Source organism: Kogia breviceps, chromosome 12 (genome assembly GCF_026419965.1).
Source record: "Kogia breviceps isolate mKogBre1 chromosome 12, mKogBre1 haplotype 1, whole genome shotgun sequence".
Classification (NCBI taxonomy): domain Eukaryota; kingdom Metazoa; phylum Chordata; class Mammalia; order Artiodactyla; family Physeteridae; genus Kogia; species Kogia breviceps.
Genome location: NC_081321.1, coordinates 52896074 through 52914206, shown reverse-complemented (window position 1 = coordinate 52914206; position 18133 = coordinate 52896074). Strand labels below are relative to the sequence as shown.

The 18133-nt window shown below is 41.1% G+C and overlaps 1 protein-coding gene across 1 annotated transcript in view; it reads right to left on the bottom strand.

Moving 5' to 3' along the window:
* Nucleotides 1-17720, bottom strand: part of MSRB3 (methionine sulfoxide reductase B3) — a 167973-nt gene extending 150253 nt beyond the window's left edge. Inside the window, exon 1 of the mRNA XM_067009691.1 lies at nucleotides 17413-17720. The gene's annotated coding sequence lies outside the window, so the exon portion shown is untranslated. The remainder of the gene's footprint in view (nucleotides 1-17412) is intronic.
* Nucleotides 17721-18133: the final 413 nt, after the last annotated feature.

Here is an 18133-nt window from a genome sequence, read left to right as displayed (position 1 = left end):
TTTAATCTTTCATACTTAATTAACACCAAGTGCTGTCAATCTTATTTCCAAGATACTGCTCAAATACATCCTTTTCTTTTCATCTCTCATCTAGAATGTGGTAATGGCCTCTTACTGGTCTTCCTGCCTCTACCCTGACTTCCCTCACAGCCAGTCTCCCTACTGCTACAGAAGTGATGTATACTCACTCTGACCATGTCAGAACACTGCTTCATGTACTTCCATGGCTCATTAACACCTATGGGGAGAGAACCTATCAGATTCATTTCTTTTCCTATCTTAACTTCAGTCCCCAACACTCCCTGGTACACAATGGTACAATCCACTAACTCTCTTGTCCTTTACTTTATCTCTAGTACCTCACCAGTGCCTAACCTCTAATAAGTATTCAATATGTGTTTGTTGAATGAATGAATGAAGATTCTCTTCTGATAACAGTCAACTATTTATTGTTTCCCACACACCTTTTCCACCCTTACCATATCACCCATATTTTTCATACCACATAAAGAATGAAATCTTCATTTCTAACCTTCAAGACCCAGTTTAGGTATCATCTCCTCTGGGAAACGTTTTTTCACAGCTATTCTTCTCACCCTTCTCCCCAACCCTTCCATTAGAAAATGAATCAATTCTACCTCTCTACACTACTTCCTACTTCAGTACCTCTATTATTTATCTATTACTGCACGTTAAAATTTTAGAGATAGATAGATAGATAGATAGATAGATAGATAGATAGATAGATAGATAGATATGCCTCTCCTAAAAACTCCTTGAGAGCAGCCAGAGGTATTCACTTCTGTAAATTAAAGGCTCAATAAATGCTTTCATAGAACTGAACTCAAATGTCACTTCCTCTGTTTTTCCCCATCTCTGTTCATAATGTCCTAGTTCGTCCAGGACTAGAGTCCTATCCTATACCCAGGAAGTGCAGTATACAGGAAAGAATCAGAACTGGGTTTAACTTCTGACTCTATCACTTAACCAGCTGATAAATTCTGAGCAAATTAGTTCTTGTCTCTGATTCCTAACCTGCATAATGTAGACCATAACACTTATTTCACTAAGCTTTGGAAGGATTAAGTGAGATAACTAGCAGGCTGCTCAGTGAATTTTACTTCCCTTACTTAGAAGGAAAAGCAGAGGAGGTCTGAGATACCATGTAGAGATACAGATAGAGAATGAGAGAGTGTGTATGCATGTGTTCATGTTTGCATGAGTGTGCATGCGATCGTGCATGTGTGTGTGTCTGGGTTGGATGGTTTAATTAGTTCCATTTTGGGCAGGGTAAGACTGAGGTGATTGTATAACAGACAACTCAGGTAAGATTAATTTTTCTATTTCAGTAATTATGTTTTAGTGATTGTCAAAAAATCATTATCTTTGGCAAAAAGGAACTATTTCAAGTTTTGCAATCAACTGTTTCAGTCAATTATATAGAGTGATATAACTTTATGCATGCATGAGGCAAATGTACTAATAAAACAGGAATCTGACAAAGTAAACTTTGGTCAACTCTAATTTGAACATATCAACAGCAGTTATAAAATACTGTTGTAATTCAATTAAAACTGCCAATATCATTCACTCTTACTCAAAGATAAAACTATTCTAGGACTTATAACTGATTTTGCATCATGACCCTGAGAATTATCTAGGACATTAGAGGTACCGAATTCCCAGTAGTAACCTTGTAACTGATATTGATTTGTCATCTGGGAGGCAAGAATTCTACCATTGAACCACCAATGCCTTTGATTTGTTATCTGAGTGTCGGTAACTTCCATTGTTCCCAGGTACTTCTTCCATAGGGAATGCTAGCAATATTTTATATTCTGTAATTACAGTACAATTTGCATTCAGATTATTCTATAAGCATTTTCTAGCCTCCTAATTATGCTTTTTTGGATTCAGTTAAATGTTGTTTTGCAAGGGAAAGGTAACACGTTATACAACATTTTGTATTTCCCTCAGGTAACAGGAGAGCTCAGGAAAGACATTAACTCTTGGATAGACTCTAGCCAAATGGCACATGAATCAAAATATCCTTAAGAATGATGAAGTTAAGGTATCAAAGTTATGGTCATAATCGCTGAATGCAGTAGATATTACATAATTAAATGAAAATGAAAAAAATAAAAACAATCCTTAAAAGAGTGAACATATAATATAAAAACAACAATTCAGCAACAATCATGTAGATCTACAGGTCCCACTTTAGTTAACAAAAGCAGAGCGGGAAAAAAAATAATAAAAGAATCCAAAATTTTTCCTGCAGAGAAGGGCGAAACGCTGTTGAATCTTACTTTTTTTAATGTGCTGACTAGATTAGTTCAGGTTTAATGATATTTTTAAACACTTGTTCAAGGCCATGGAACCTAAAATATGATGTCACTGTTTCAATCCCTATGAAAGATAAAAGCAAATAAAACATGGAAACCATACGCCAAAGACTGAAAACCAAGGGGAAAAGATCATTAAAAAGGGATAAAAGAGCAGGACAAAGAGTGTCATCAAATACGTCCACGATGGGGACTTCCCTAGTGGTGCAGTGGTTAAGAATCTGCCTGCCAATGCTGAGGACATGGGTTTGATCCCTGGTCTGGAACAATCCCACATGCGGCGGAGCAACTAAGCCCGTGAGCCACAACTACTGAGTCCGCGTGCCACAACTACTGAAGCCCACGCGCCTAGGGCCCGTGCTCTGCAACAAGAGAAGCCACAGCAATGAGAAGCCCTCGCACCGCAGTGAAGAGCAGCCCCCGCTCACCACAACTAGAGAAAGCCCGTGCGCAGCAACAAAGACCCAACACGGCCAAAAATTTAAAAATAAATTTTAAAAAATATATGTCCCTGATAACATAAAATATAAATGATTTAAATGCACCTACTGAAAAATGACTGTCATATAGTTACAAAACAAATAAATGGCATAGTGGGATCAAAAAAGAAAAGCAGCAGAAAGAAAAAGAGAGACTGCATACATGCACACATACATGTGCACGCGCAAGTGCACACACACGCACACACAAAGACAAAAGTGGCAACATGAATAAATATCTTTTTTTTTTTTTTTTTTTTTTTTTTTTGCGGTACGCGGGCCTCTCACTGTTGTGGCCTCTCCCCTTGCGGAGCACAGGCTCCGGACGCGCAGGCTCAGCGGCCATGGCTCACGGGCCCAGCCACTCCGCGGCATGTGGGATCCTCCCGGACCGGGGCACGAACCCGCGTCCCCTGCATCGGCAGGCGGACTCTCAACCCCTGCGCCACCAGGGAAGCCCAATAAATATCTTTTAAGAGAGAACTCGCTCATGTTCTCCCTTAATCAGATTCCTACCAGTTCCCACTGAAATGGTAAATAGAATATAAAAATAGAGGAAATCTATATATATATCAGCCCTGGGAACTAAAATAGGATAAACTTGTGCAAGATAAAGTACAGAGGATGTATTGAAGAAAAGGCCAACTCCTAGCTCATCCATGTGCAAACACTGTTCCTGCAAGTTAGTGAAAGAGAATCCAGGATTCTAAATAGGAGGAGCCAAGTCCAGAGAACAGGTAGGTCAAAGGTATGGAGAGCTTGATAACCCGCACAGGGTATGTCTAGATCCCATAGGTCACTGCAGCAAGCACTTCTGACACTGAAAGCCACACTAAGCAGGGGTACTGTGGCGATGGCCAAGCCTAGCATACCAAGGATTTGGGAAGCACTGTCAAGGCTGACTTTTGAAAAAGACAGTCAAAACTGGGAAATACTCAGGGCACTGCCTGGAATTTCTGATGTCACCCTAATTAGAGGAAAGAAACTTCAACCTTAAGGCAATACTTCTTGCTAGACCCACTTCCAGTTCTGACGCTGCTTCCCTCCTCTCTACCTGAGGCCCCTAAAGTCTGAAAGTTAAACTATGGTAAACCTAAACTTTCCTCTTCTCCCCTTTTATCACCTTGAAAGATTAAGAAAAACACACCAAACTCAGCTAGAAGCCTTTCATTCCCCAAACTGGGCAAGCCCACACTGCATTCATCTCTTAGTCTATTTAACAAACAGATGCTGGGAACAAAGTGAGAAATAAGATGCCATGGTCCCTGCCACCATGAAGCTTACATATTTGTAAGAATGATATTATTAGCTAGTACAATAAGGATCATGGAGAAGCAGAAAGGGAATAAAGATCCTATATAACACAGGGAAGTAGTCTAGTTTGGGAGGTATAAGAAAGCCTTCCTGCAGGTAGTAATATTTAACCTAAGAATAAAGGATAAGACTGTGTTGCTCCGATTAAGAATGAGGAAAGAAGTATACCAGACAAAGAAAAAGATGAGCAGTAGCCCTGAGATAAGAGTGTGTGTAACCCACTGAAGGTTATGAAAGAAGAGCAGGGTGTCTGGAAGGTGTAAGTGAGGAACAGATGGGGGAGACGACGAGGCTGACGAGGTAGGCAGAAGAAAATCTTGAAGCTTTTATAAGAATTTGGGACTTCATCCTAAAAAGAAAGAGAAGTAATCGAAGGAGAGTAACATGATCAGATCTTTGAATTTAAAAGACTGCCATGACTAAAATGTGGAAAATGGATGGGGGTGGCATCAGAAAAGAGGTAGTGAGACTAACTGGGAAGCTACTGTAGAAATCTAGGCAAACGATTCATGCAGGGCGTGAGATAGGGAAAAAAAAATTAAGAGGACTCCAGTTCTGGCTCAGGGAACTGGGCACTTAGCAATACCATTTACTAAGCTAGGGAACAAGGTGGGAGACTTAAGCTTGGGCAAAATAATAATAATAATAATAATAATAATGTTTTGAACATGTTGAAGGTACATACAAGCAATCAAATGGAGATGCTATAGAAGAAAGTGAGTATACAGGACTGTAGCTTAGGTACAGAACTAGGTTGTCGGTAAATTTGGGGGGAGTTAATTTATCAAATGGAACTGAAGCCATGGAGTAAATAAGATTGCTTAAGAAAATGTGTAAAATGAGAAAAGAAAATGTCAGAGCCCTGAGGAACCTCCACATTTGGAGGGGAGCTAGAAGAGAAAGAACTAGTAAAGAAGATGAAGAAGGAGCAGTGGCCAAAGAAGGCAGAGGTCAAGGAGAGTGTTGTTCCAGAACGACAATGATAATGATGAGACTAGGATGGTGATGATGGAGTTGCGAGCTTACGTTTACTGTGAATTAACTCTGTGGGAGACTCTGTGCTAAGTGACTCACATATGCCGTCTCATCTAATGATTACAACAGTCCATGTGGTAGGAATGCTACTATCCCCATTCTGCAAGTGAAGAAACTGAGGCACAGATGATTTAATTAATTTGCCTAAGATCATATATCTAACTCAATACATATTTCTGGGTGGATGACAGAAAAAGAGTGACAGCAAGGATGTGAACAACTTGTAAAACAACTTTGTCACAGAGGATGACACGCTGAGTAGGCTTTCTGTTTGTTTTCTAAGATGAGAGAAACTTGAGCATATTTAAATGAGGGATATTAGGAGATTATCCAAGAGTTTAGGAAAACCTTAAAAAATTGTGAAGTAACTGAATGTAAGAGAAAAATTAATTAATAAGGAAATTAATCAATTTAGGAAAAAAATTACAGCTATACCAAAAAAGTAAGGATACAAAGGGATTTTCTCTCTCTATGCCAAAGTTTTTTACTCTGTAATTTAAGGAGTTGGGGAAAATCAGCAATTTCTAATCACTATCAAGAACTTCCCTTTAATTATTTGCCTTCATGATCTCTCTTGGTTATTTCACACTTGGTTATATCACACACACAGGAAGTTCTGATTAGCAGTCACATATGTCTGATTACTAAAATAATCATACTTAACAAAACAGCTTTGTTGGGAAATCCAAGGCTCAGGAAGATTAAGTGATTCATATAAGGTCACTCACGTATTTTTTAAAAGAGGATGTCATTGTCTAAATATGAAGAAACTGGCCCAAACTAGCACAGGGAATCAATGGAATCAATTCCAAACCACACACCAAAAGTAAAAAACTGAAAGATTTTAGAAGGATAATGAAGAAGGCATACTCTTTTTCTTCTAATCAGAAAAAAGAAAAAAATAAGCAATAATAGGACTTCCCTGGTGGCACAGTGGTTGGGGGTCCGCCTGCCGATGCAGGGGACACGGGTTCGTGCCCCGGTCCGGGAGGATCCCGCGTGCTGTGGAGCGGCCCGTGAGCCATGGCTGCTGAGCTTGCGCATCCGGAGCCCGGAGCCTGTGCTCAGCAACGGAGAGGCCACACAACGGTGAGAGGCCCGCGTACCGCAAAAAAAAAAAAAAAAAAAAAGCAATAATAAATCCCAGAAAATGGGGGGGGAAAACCACACCTGTATAAAAAAGTCATGGTCTAACCATGACACAAATTAAACTGGAATGACTTTAAGCAACTGGTATTGTACAGGAGAACCAATCTGAACATCACACTATGGTCATTCTTTTTCAAATGTCACAGAAACATTTTAACACCTTAAAAAGTTAAATGGGGGCTTCCCTGGTGGCGCAGTGGTTGAGAGTCCACCTGCCGATGCAGGGGACACGGCTTCGTGCCCCGGTCCGGGAAGATCCCACATGCCGCTGAGCGGCTGGGCCCGTGAGCCATGGCCGCTGAGCCTGCGCGTCCGGAGCCTGTGCTCCGCAACGGGAGAGGCCACAACAGTGAGAGGCCCGCGTACTGCAAAAAAAAAAAGTTAAATGAGAAAAAAATGTAATCAAAAGAAACGACTATATAAAAAGTGAGTCAGAATAGTGTAATGATGAAGAGCACGGACTCTGGAGCCAGACTGCCTGGATTCAAATGATGGAATGCCTCAGTGCCTCAGGCACTAATCTTAATATATGAACTATCATAATAATATTGTACCTCCTTGATAAAGCTGCCACGAGCATTAAATGAGTTAATATATGTAAACAGTAAATACTTAAACTAGTACCTGGCACATAGTAACATTTGTTTGTATTTTCTATTTATTATCGTTATCGTTATTATTATTATTTGATATATGGATAATGAAGCATAAAACCAATGGGAGAAAATACAAAGATTTGATCCACTGGAAAATACAAGAACCCTAATAGATAAATGTGCAAGGAGCAGAAATAAATAAAAAGTAGAAAAACATATAGATAATAAAAGAAATGCTAATCTCTAAAAAAATTGAGTTATATACACCAATATGGATAACACAAATATAATGTCATGGGGGAAAAAAGCAAGTTATGGAAGTTATACAGCAGATAATACCATTTATGTAGCCTTCCAAAACATGCAAAACTAAACAATAAAATATGTAGGGCTACATCTATGGTAAACCTATAAAGAAAGCAAGAGCTTATCAGTTATCATTTGTGTTAAGTGATAATCACAAAATGCATGACTGTGAGTACTTCTAAGTAAAGGGAAGATAGGACTGGTGAAGGTCACAGCTTCAACATTCCATTCCTGAAGCTGAGTGGGGTTACCCATACTTTTGGAAATTATTCTTTATACCTTGTATAGGCGTTATGTAGTCTTTTTGTGTGTGTGAAATATTTTATAATAAAAAGGGAAAAACTTACTAATACATTTTAAAGGCAAAAGAAGATTTTTTTTAACCTCTCAAATTAGTAAAGTTTTTTTCTGTTTAAAGCTCAAGGGAAGAGATTTTCTTCTTTAATGATAAGACCAAATTAACTAGTTTTAAGAGTTAAATATATTTCTAGGATGGTCAAAGGCAAATTCCACTGGCAGTGTACCCTGATAAAAGAGGACTTTTCCCATCTGAGATATATCACCAAGCCTACATAAGCAATTCTTAGCTGTACATTTAGAACAACCAACATAATTTCTCCTGCTTAATGCCATTACTTTAGATGGGATAGCTAATATGATGCTTCTAATACACTGTAACCTATCCTCTAAATCAATACTAAATCTTTAAAAGGGTTATGTAACTTTGCTTATGGATCAAATTACACTAGGCTACAAGGTTCAAATATACAATATTAGTCTCAGAATAACCTTTATATTTAGTTCCACAAAATAGACAGCTTGAACCAAACATAACAAGAGAACACAATTTTGCATAATTTATTAATCATGTCACTTCCATTAAAATTATGAAAAGTACTTGAAGACTTTTAGACAACCCAGAGATTATAGAATCATTCTATAGAATTATAGAATGCAAAAGCAACATCAGGTATTGCCCATCTGAATTCGTTCAATTTGCAGATGTGAGAACTGAGGCACAGGGAGTTAAAATGCCTCAGCCAAGAGCAGGACTAGGAAACCCAGTCTTCCAAGTGGCTATCCAGTGACTATGCTGACTCCCCTGTGACATGAACACATACATAAGAATGCATATATGCTAATGAGTCTGCAATTTTTCAACTGATTCTGCACATAGGTAAACAACCTCTGCCTTCAACCCATCCTCTTCTCGGCCCCTTAGGGTGATCTGACTAGAAGGCATATTCACACACAAGAAATAAGGAACAAGGACAACAATGCATGCACTTTTTCTTTTTCACACTTAACAACTGTCAGCCCAGAGCTCCAAGACCACTTGTGGCTTCTCACCTATTGTCCTATCTATTCTCTTGTACTGTGTACTGGGAGACATGGCCCTACCTTTCCGTACTTCACTACTAATCTAAGATAAAAGAAGTATCCACCTACAATAGTCACTATAGATCTCTCCCAACCGCAACCAAGCCCAGATTCTCTCTCTGACAACTAAACACAATAGAAGCAAGAGAAATGAAAGAATAATGTAAAATTCAGGGCTCTAGGATTTATACAAGGGCTGTCCTGATATTTTTTAAGGACTCTAACATGCAGCATGGGCTTATTTTCAATGTTGCCTTAACATATGTGCTGAAGGACTGGCTGGTTTTGCTTTGTTTGGATTTTCGTTTTTGCCTTTAAATAAAATAACTGACCCAACAAACCATAAAAATTCACTGTGTAATTTATAGTAATAGCAGATAGTTATTCCATGGCCATAACAGAGATTGCAGAAGATATGTACTTGCATGCAAATCATCTACTAATTTTCATCTTTATAATAGCACGATTGCCCTAAAAATGATGCTTATATACCTGAAAATATAATTTTTGAAGTGTTCATGTACTAATCCCTGAGACTACATAATAGCCAGGCCTTAGCATAAAGTAAATTGCCTGGCATAAAACAGGCAATTGCTGTTGAAAGAAGATGTTGAGAAAGAGTTTTCCTGTCATTGCAAAAGTTCAGCTACAGCTCAAATTTTCAAACAAAAGTCTCCCCCACACTCTAAAGGGAGACGACAAGGAGCCGCTGAATGTTGAGACCAGAACCTCCCTGAGAAGATTCACAAAGCAAGAAATCAAGTGTTGTCTATAGACTCTGTGAGTCATAATTTCCACATATGTGTACTTTCCAAACATGTAATGCTTTTATATTTTTTAAAAAACTCAAATTTTTACAATGGATTTTTGCTAGTATTTTCTCAGTCAACAGCTACTAAAAGCACAACTACTAGCACATGGGAGGGTCCCCTTTTTTTAAATGAGTTAGAAATTACTCTTAATCCTGTATATTGAACATAAACATGTCTCTTTAGATGAGCATTTGGAACAATGTACTATATTTAGAAACTTAGAACCCGGATAGACCGTTGGTCAGGAAGCTAGGCCCTGAGAAGACATTTCCTCTACCAGCATTGTTTCTCTATTTCACCTGCAGTCATCTCCATAATTTACAAACCTTTATTTACAGTCGGTGCAAATAAGTCCTCTCAATGAAGTATTGGGTTGACCAAAAAGTGCCTTCGGTTTTTAAGTAAAAATAAAAGCCTCATTTTTCATTTTCACCAAGAACTTTATTGAACAATGTATTCATCCTTTTGTTCCACTACCTTCTGCCATTTTTCAGGCAACTTCGTAATTCCATCTTCCTAAAACTTTTTATCTTTTTGAGCAAAGAACTGTTTCAGGTGCCTTTTACAGTATTCCGGGGAATTGAAATTTTTTCCATTAAGAGAATTTTGTAAAGACTGAAATAAATGGAAATCCGAAGGTGCAATGTCTGGCGAATAGGCGGATGAGTCAGAACTTCCCAGCCAAGCTGTAACAGTTTTTGCCTAGTCATCAAAGAAACATGCGGTCTTGTGTTATCCTGATGGAAGATTATGCATTTTCTGTTGACTAATTGTGGCCACTTTTCGTTGAGTGCTGCTTTCAGTTGGTCTAACTGGGAGCAGTACTTGTTGGAATTAATCATTTGGTTTTCTGGAAGGAGCTCATAATAGAGGACTCCCTTCCAATCCCACCATATACATAATATCATCTTCTTTGGATGAAGACTGGCCTTTGGTGTGGTTGGTGGTGGTTCATTTCGCCTGCCCCACGATCTGTTCCATTCCACATTATTGTACAGTATCCACTTTTCATCGCCCGTCACAATTTGTTTTAAAAAAGGAACATTTTCATTATGTTTAAGTGGCGAATCATGTGAAAATACGGTCAAGAAGGTTTTTCTCACTTAACTTATGTGGAACCCAAACATCAAAGCGATTAACATAACCAAGCTCGTGCAAGTGATTTTCAGCACTTGAGTTGGATATTTTGAGTATGTCAGCTATCTCCTGCATGGCATAACATCGATTGTTCTCACTTATTGTTTCGATTTGATCGCTATCAACTTTAGCTGGTCTACCTGACCGTGGAGTATCAGAACACAAAGTTCTGTGGAGCACAGAACTTTGCAAACCGCTTTTGATGCGTTCCATCAGTCACAGCACCTTCTCCATACACTGCACAAATCTTTTTTTGCGTTTCAGTTGCGTTTTTACCTTTCTTGAAATAATAAACCATAATAAGCCAAAAATGTTGCTTTTTTCCATTTTCAATATTAAAATGGCTACACAAAAAATTCACCAATTTTGATGTCTTTTTTAAAATGCACGTTGATAATGACAGCTGTCACATACAATCTAACAAAATTGTTTCGAATGAAGTTGAAGACAACTAAGTGCTACTAGAGCCATTTTACAGAAAAAAATGAATGAACCTTTTGGCCAACCCAATAAATTCCCTCCACTTTCCTTCAGAAAGTCAGGTACAAGAAATTGTCTCGCTGTTTCCAAATCAGCACACAGCTGGGCAACCCGATTATACAAATGCCAGGTCACAATGCTGTTCCAGGCTACCACAGCCAAGCATCAGAGTCAGGGTACTGTGGCCAGGGTGGCCAATTCAAGTGCAAGAACCTTGCAGGTGACACTTGAAGAGATAAGAGAAGCAAAGCATTCTGTAAGAAAGGGAGAGGGATGTGATTATAGATTAGGAAAAGGTCATTAATTATTGTATGGATAAGAACCTGACCATGGGGCTTCCCTGGTGGTGCAGTGGTTGAGAATCCACCTGCCGATGCAGGGGACACGGGTTCGTGCCCCAGTCTGGGAAGATCCCACATGCCGCGGAGCAGCTGGGCCCGCGCTCTAAGCCTGCGCGTCCGGAGCGTGTGCTCCGCAGCGGGAGAGGCCACAACAGTGAGAGGCCCGCGTACCACACACACACAAAAAAACAAAAACAAAAACCTGACCATGGGACAAAAAAAAGCCAGAGTCCTCCTTCTGGTGGGAATCGTATCTGTTTCACATTCTTGGGGAAGGTAAAGGGAAGAACAAGGAGGAGACTGAGCAGAATGTGTGTTCAAGGCCAACTGAACAACTTGTAGGAGGCCCAGAGCACAGAGGAGCTTGGTGATGATGAAGACTTTTAAGGAGTTAGTCCCTTATCTTAAGAAGCCACTGGAGGGGGGTTAAACAAAGAAGTAGTAGCAACAATTCTGCAGGTTAGGAAGGTCATTCTGGCTGCAGCACCCTTTGTTCAGTGTTTCCCAGGCACTAACTGTAGAGGGAGTAAATGTGGTGTCCCCTAAACAAGGAAAGATCATGGACAGAACGCCAGGTACTGACTGGGCATCTTTCAAAGCCAGACCAAAGCATATCTTCTTTATGATACTTTTCCTGTGCCTTTGCTCTTACTCCAGTAGACAAATTCTTCTTCTCCCTTTTATTTTTAACCTCCCTTACTCATACACGTTTTATCTCCAACTCCAATCTCTCCAAGTTACAGCCTCATATTTCTAATTCCACCACACATCTCCACATGCATGTTCTTCCAGTGCCTCAAACGCAATAGATCTAAAACACAACTTACTTTTTTGTTTTGTGATACACGGGCCTCTCACTGCTGTGGCCTCTCCTGTTGCGGAACACAGGCTCCGGACGCACAGACTCCGTGGCCATGGCCCACGGGCCCAGCTGCTCCGCGGCACGTGGGATCCTCCCACACCGGGGCACGAACTCGTGTCCCCTGCATCGGCAGGCGGACTCTCAACCACTGCGCCACCAGGGAAGCCCACAACTTACTTTTTACCCCCACCTATAAACCTGCTCTGAGTTCACTTCTCCTAATCATCCAGGCTTAACATCTTACTATCACCTTTATTCATCCCTCTTTCCCCACATCCAATTAACTGTTTCTCTCTGTCTAATTTGCTTCAGCAATACTTCTCCAACCCTATTGTCACTACCCTAGTTTAGGTCTTCATTCTCTAACAAAAACCCTTTTCTTTATTAGTCCAATTGTTTCTTTCCCAATTCAATTCATCCTCTGAATTATTAGATAATATATCCCATAATTCAACTCTGATTATGACATTTCCAGCACCAAAAACACTTCAGTCTCATAGCTTACTAACCCAGTCCAAATTTCCTAGCCCAGCATTAAAAGCCTTCCATGTTCTAGGCCAAACCTAATTTTCCATCTTTATACTTTATTTTCCCACTATTCCCCCTCATATATGCTCCAATTATTTTCTACACCTGCCCAATCTGATCTGGTAAATATGGGTACTCGACAAAAGTTGATTTCCTTCCACATGAGTTTGCTATATTCTTCTTCTCTATGCCATCTCAATTTATAGGAAAACATCCTATCATTCTATATAGTTGATTCTCACACAGGAAATTAGCATATTCATGGAAAAGCCTGTAAAATCTAGAAAACAGACAAGAACCCCGACGAAGAAGAGCCGTGTGACTGAGCTCCAATGTCAAAAGAAAAAGGTAGTGACAAGCAGGACGCCATAAATGCTTCAGAACATTTGAAAGGTTGAAAGCATTATACCTGGGACAATGGATGCTAACAGTCTACTAGAGTTCTTTGAGATGATTCATCGGTCTCATAGAACTTACAGTCCAGTGAAGAATATGAACACATATGGACTTTATAATGCAAGATGGTAAAACCGTGCTCCAATAGAGGTAAAAATGTCTTTGAATCATAAGGAAGTGAGAAATTCTAAGAGATGCAGAAAGCTTCACAAAATACCATGCAACAGAGGCCATAAGGACTTCACCAGGTTATGAGAGAAAGGTATTCCAGGCAGCAGATAAAGGAAAGGTAGAGGTGGAAAATGCTAGAAGTGTGAGAAATAGGAAAGAAAACCTGATGAACTCTGGGTGCCTAAACTATTACTATTTTGAAAGTCTCTAATGATCACTTACATAGTTTTAATGAATTAAAACTATGTTTTACTTCAATTAATTCCTGAAAATATGCAGATGATTATCTGCAGGATGGATCAGTTGTTATTAAACAGGACTTTCACAACTCAGTTGGATCCTGAGATGCATTGAATCCTGAATGTGGTGCTACACTCAATTTACTCCCCAGAGCCTGGCTCTTCAGCATTCCTGCAGCAGTTATGAATGAAAGGCTCTACGTCTTAGGATCCACTGAAGGTGACACACTCTTCTATGCACACATTGCAACCAAGAGAAAATTATACACACATTTTAAGAACTAATAACCCCATAATATAAAATGGAAAAATGCAAAGTCAAACCATGTAAATGTTTGTACTACGCACTTTGCATAGTACAAAGAAGTCTAAAATTAGAAGAGACCATAGAGAAAATCTAGATCAACCATGTGACCCAAGCTATGTCTATCAGGTTCTTTGTCTCAGGAATTCAGGGTTAAGGCTCATCGATTTAGTCTCTCCCTGTGCTTGGAACTGAGACACCTAAATAACCAGGAGCTGCTGAACAGCCACATACAACTGTGAACACAGGAAAAAAGAGGAAAAAAAAAAAAAAAGGTCAGCAAAGAGAGAACAATGAAGCAAAGAAATGCAAAGACTAGAGACAGGAAATTCCAGGTTTTCCAGTCCCTGGTCCCTAATAAGGTCTGCGTGCATTTGGCTTCCATCAAATCCCTCTCTTTCTTTCTTTTTCCTAAAACTAGTTCAAGTTCATTTGTATTACTTGGAACAGAAGCTTAAATGCAGCAATAACCAAAATCCTTCATAAGGTCAACTGGTTGATTTATTACTGATCTATCTTTCCTATACTTTCTTTTCATTTGTATTTCCTTAAAAGCCATAAATATGACTTTGGTATGCTATACAGACAAATATGTGAACAGAGATACAGGATTATGGTGAGCATTTTTAAAGGGAAAACCCATCATCCCCAGGAAGGAGAAAATATAGGAATACTCAAGGTAAAGCCTTGAGATAACTGTACAGCAACCAGAGATGCTAACAACTGGTAAATTAAATAGCTATCTGATTACCCTCCTACCCAAAGCCGATTTAATTCTGAATAAACCCGATGGGTAGGTCCAATTCAGTCTCCTCTGAGGCATGGAAAAAGTTCATACTGAATATAGGGCACTTCATCTGGAATGCCCCAAGTAATTAGCACCCAACCACACAAAGGTTTGGGTGCTCTCCAGTGGTATCCCTAGCCCAGACCCAAATCCAAAACTGAATATCAAACCATCTTAGGGCTTGGCTTAACTATTTACCCTATGATATAACCAGCACTTCCTGCTATTAGATAAGGGGAAAAAAGTAACAGAAGCTTAATATCATGGAACTCTGTCCAGGTGTGTGCATCTGTGTGATATGCCAGGTATCAAGACTTTCCTGAGACAGATCCTGTCTCCCCAAAGCTGGATCTGCACCCATCAGATCTGACTACAAGTAAAGCAGTTAAACAAGTATAGCAAGTCAGAGTTGACAATCAGAAGTTTGAACCAATGTAGTGGGTGGCTCTGAAGGATTATATAAACAAAAACAATATTACAGGATCCTAGAGTTGGAAGGGACATAGAGACTCTGTCCAACTTCATCATTTTACAGAGAAGGAAGCTAAATATCAAAATGAAATTTATCAACCAAATCCCTAACTATAGTAACACAGGTGAGATAAAAATCAAAGGGACTGTGACCAGATTATGACAGGACCAAAAAGCATTATTTCCTAAAGCTGCTCTAACGGTTGAAAATTTATTTTTAATTATAAAAGAAAAATTGTATTAGAAAAATCTATGAAAACTACTGTTGAGATACTTTTTGGATATTCTTGTTACTAAAGTTTAGCAAAAGGGTAAAGATTTCTGACTAAATGGGTTAACATTTCAGTTAAGATATTAGACCAAGCACCTTTAAAAGCCAAAAAACTGTGTTGATTCAGAACCTACATGGTTGTATGCTTGCAACCTTGGCAGACAGGCAGTTTAGGCACTGTGACAAAATTCTCAATGGCAGAGAGATGCTTATTTTAATATAAAAAAATCCAGACATTTACATAGGGCCCTAATAAAAGTCACCAGAAATTAGACTAATATGTCAGTTGGGACCAAAATTAAAAGAATAAGTGTTTAAATGGTCCAAATATAAACTTGGTTTTCAAAATTTCTGGCAAGGGGCCATAGTACTATGGATTTGGGTCTTTAAGGGCTGCTTGACCACAAGTATTAGGTAAGTCAACACATCACTGAGGGAGGGCAAAAAGAAAAAACAACAGATAATCTCTGGCAGTTACAATCTACCCTTTATCGTTCAGCACAGTATACTTTAGAAGACTGTTGACAAAATGTGAAGACAGAACCTGTTCTGTTCCCCAAGAAGTGCTATTAAAGTAACTCCTAAAATATAAATCCATTAAAAAGTAGGTCTTCTTGAAAAACAATATTAATTAGAAGCAAACATGAAATTGGTATTATTACTTAAATTAACATAGATAAATACTAGATATTTTTAAAATCTGCCATCAATCTGAATTGACAATTTTATAAATTACATGAATCCTGAAGATTATTTTATAGACAAAACTATTTTTTAAAAATCTATTTTGCCACCAGCGCTGCAAATGGAAATATGAAGCGATAGACCAGAGGGTGCTGAATATAATCTATGCTTAGTAGAGTCAGCTTTCAACTAATTTATAAATCCTAGTTTTTAGCCGTATCTTATCTTGACAGTTTACTCTATTGGTGGCAAAAACAAAAGCAAACTAAAATTTCCTGAGAAATCTCAACTCTGAGGAATTATATTTTCTGTTCTTCCATTCCAGATAAAATTAAGAAGTGAGATGACTAGATACTCATCACAAATATAGAAGTTCGTGCAATTTCACATTTACCTTAAACTCTACATTTGTACTTTGAAATAATTACTTTTTATAGTAATTTTATGTTTAAAAAACATTCCTCACTGATATTTTCCACATGATTTAAAGAAAACTATCTTTAAAAATCATTCTGTTAAGACTGCTAAATTACCCCCACTTGACAGCTTATATCAAACGAGCTTATAAACCAAATAAGGCAGGAATGGCACCTTTCGGTCATATACTTGTAAATAGTCCAGGGTGAAACTTAACAAACCAGACTCGGATGCATTTTTTTCCGCTCAAAAACAAAACAAAACTGGTACCTGTAAAATTCGGGATTTTGCTCGGTTTTGGCCTATTGACACCCACCGCGCCCGCGGGAGCCTGACCCCGCGGCGCGGGCTGCGGTGCGCCTCCGGGTGCACCCTTAGTCTCCGCGCGCCCGCCGCTGCCCCCGCCCCCAGCCTCCGGGCGCCCCACTGCCCTCCCGGACGCGCGGCTGGAGGCGCGGGCCTGGCTGGCCGTTCCCACGAGTCCAGGCCCGCTATCTGAGCGGCCGCGGAATCCGCGCGGGGAAGGGGATTCCGGGATGGCCTCCGCCGCGGGCCCTCCCGAGCTGGGGGCGGCGTCCCTGCCCCGGCCGCCCCTCCCTCGGGCGCCCGCGTCGCTCGAGAGCCTCCCTCGGGCTCAGGTTCGCTCCCGGGACGGGATAAGGTGTCAGCCACGCTGCCAGACGCCTCCCGTCGGCGGGGGCGAAGCCAGCCCTGCCCTCCTTCCATCCGCCCCTCACCGCCCGCGCCCCTCCTCGGCTCAGGAGACGAGGTCGGGGGGGGTGTCCCCGCAGGAGGCTGAAAGGGGCGCTGCCGGCTCTCTCAGGGGAGCGGAGGTCGGGGTCACACCTCAACTTGCAGGGTCCGGGCGTGAAGGCAGAGGCGGGGCGGGGAGGGAGCCCCAAACTCACCCGACTGAGCGGCTCCCCGGGCCGCGGCCGCGGCCAGGCAGAGGCTGAGGCAGACGCAGAGCGAGAGGGGGCGAGGGAGGGTCCGCCGCGGGCTCATGAAAGTGCCACGGAGCCGCCGCCGCCGCTGCTGTCCGAGCCTCCCTCCCTTCCTCCCCGGCTCCGGGCGACGGACAGGGCGGCGGGAGGCATGACGGGAAATTCCTGGGCACTGGCAGCCGAGTCCAAATATGAGCATAGGAGACGAGCGAGGGAGGATCGCGGAGCGCGCCCGCCGCGGACGGGGCCCGCTGCCCGGGCCTCGGCGGCCGCCAACTCCCTCCTCCTCCAAATCCTCCTCCTCCTCAGCTGCCGCCCCAAGGCCGCCGGCTGCCGAGTGCAACCAGGAGTTGGAATCCCTCTGCCAGAGGGCATCCCTTTCCAGTGTTGGGGCCCAAGAGCAGAGCGGCGCATCCCACCCACGGCTGCCACCTAAGACCCCTGAAGGGGTAGAAAAGAGAGGAACCATCTCGAGGAGAACCGACAGCGAGCCAGGGACCCGCGGAAAGACATTTAAAGGGTTTGAGAAGACTCTTGCGATGCCCCTAATCAACTGGGAGCTTTGTGAGTAAGTGGATAAAAATATCTGGCAAGTGCTTCTCTTGAGTGTGGTCAGGTGAGGCTGGAGCGGCACTGCCAGTTATACACACACTCAGGTGAGCCATCCTATACAAAACGAACAGGC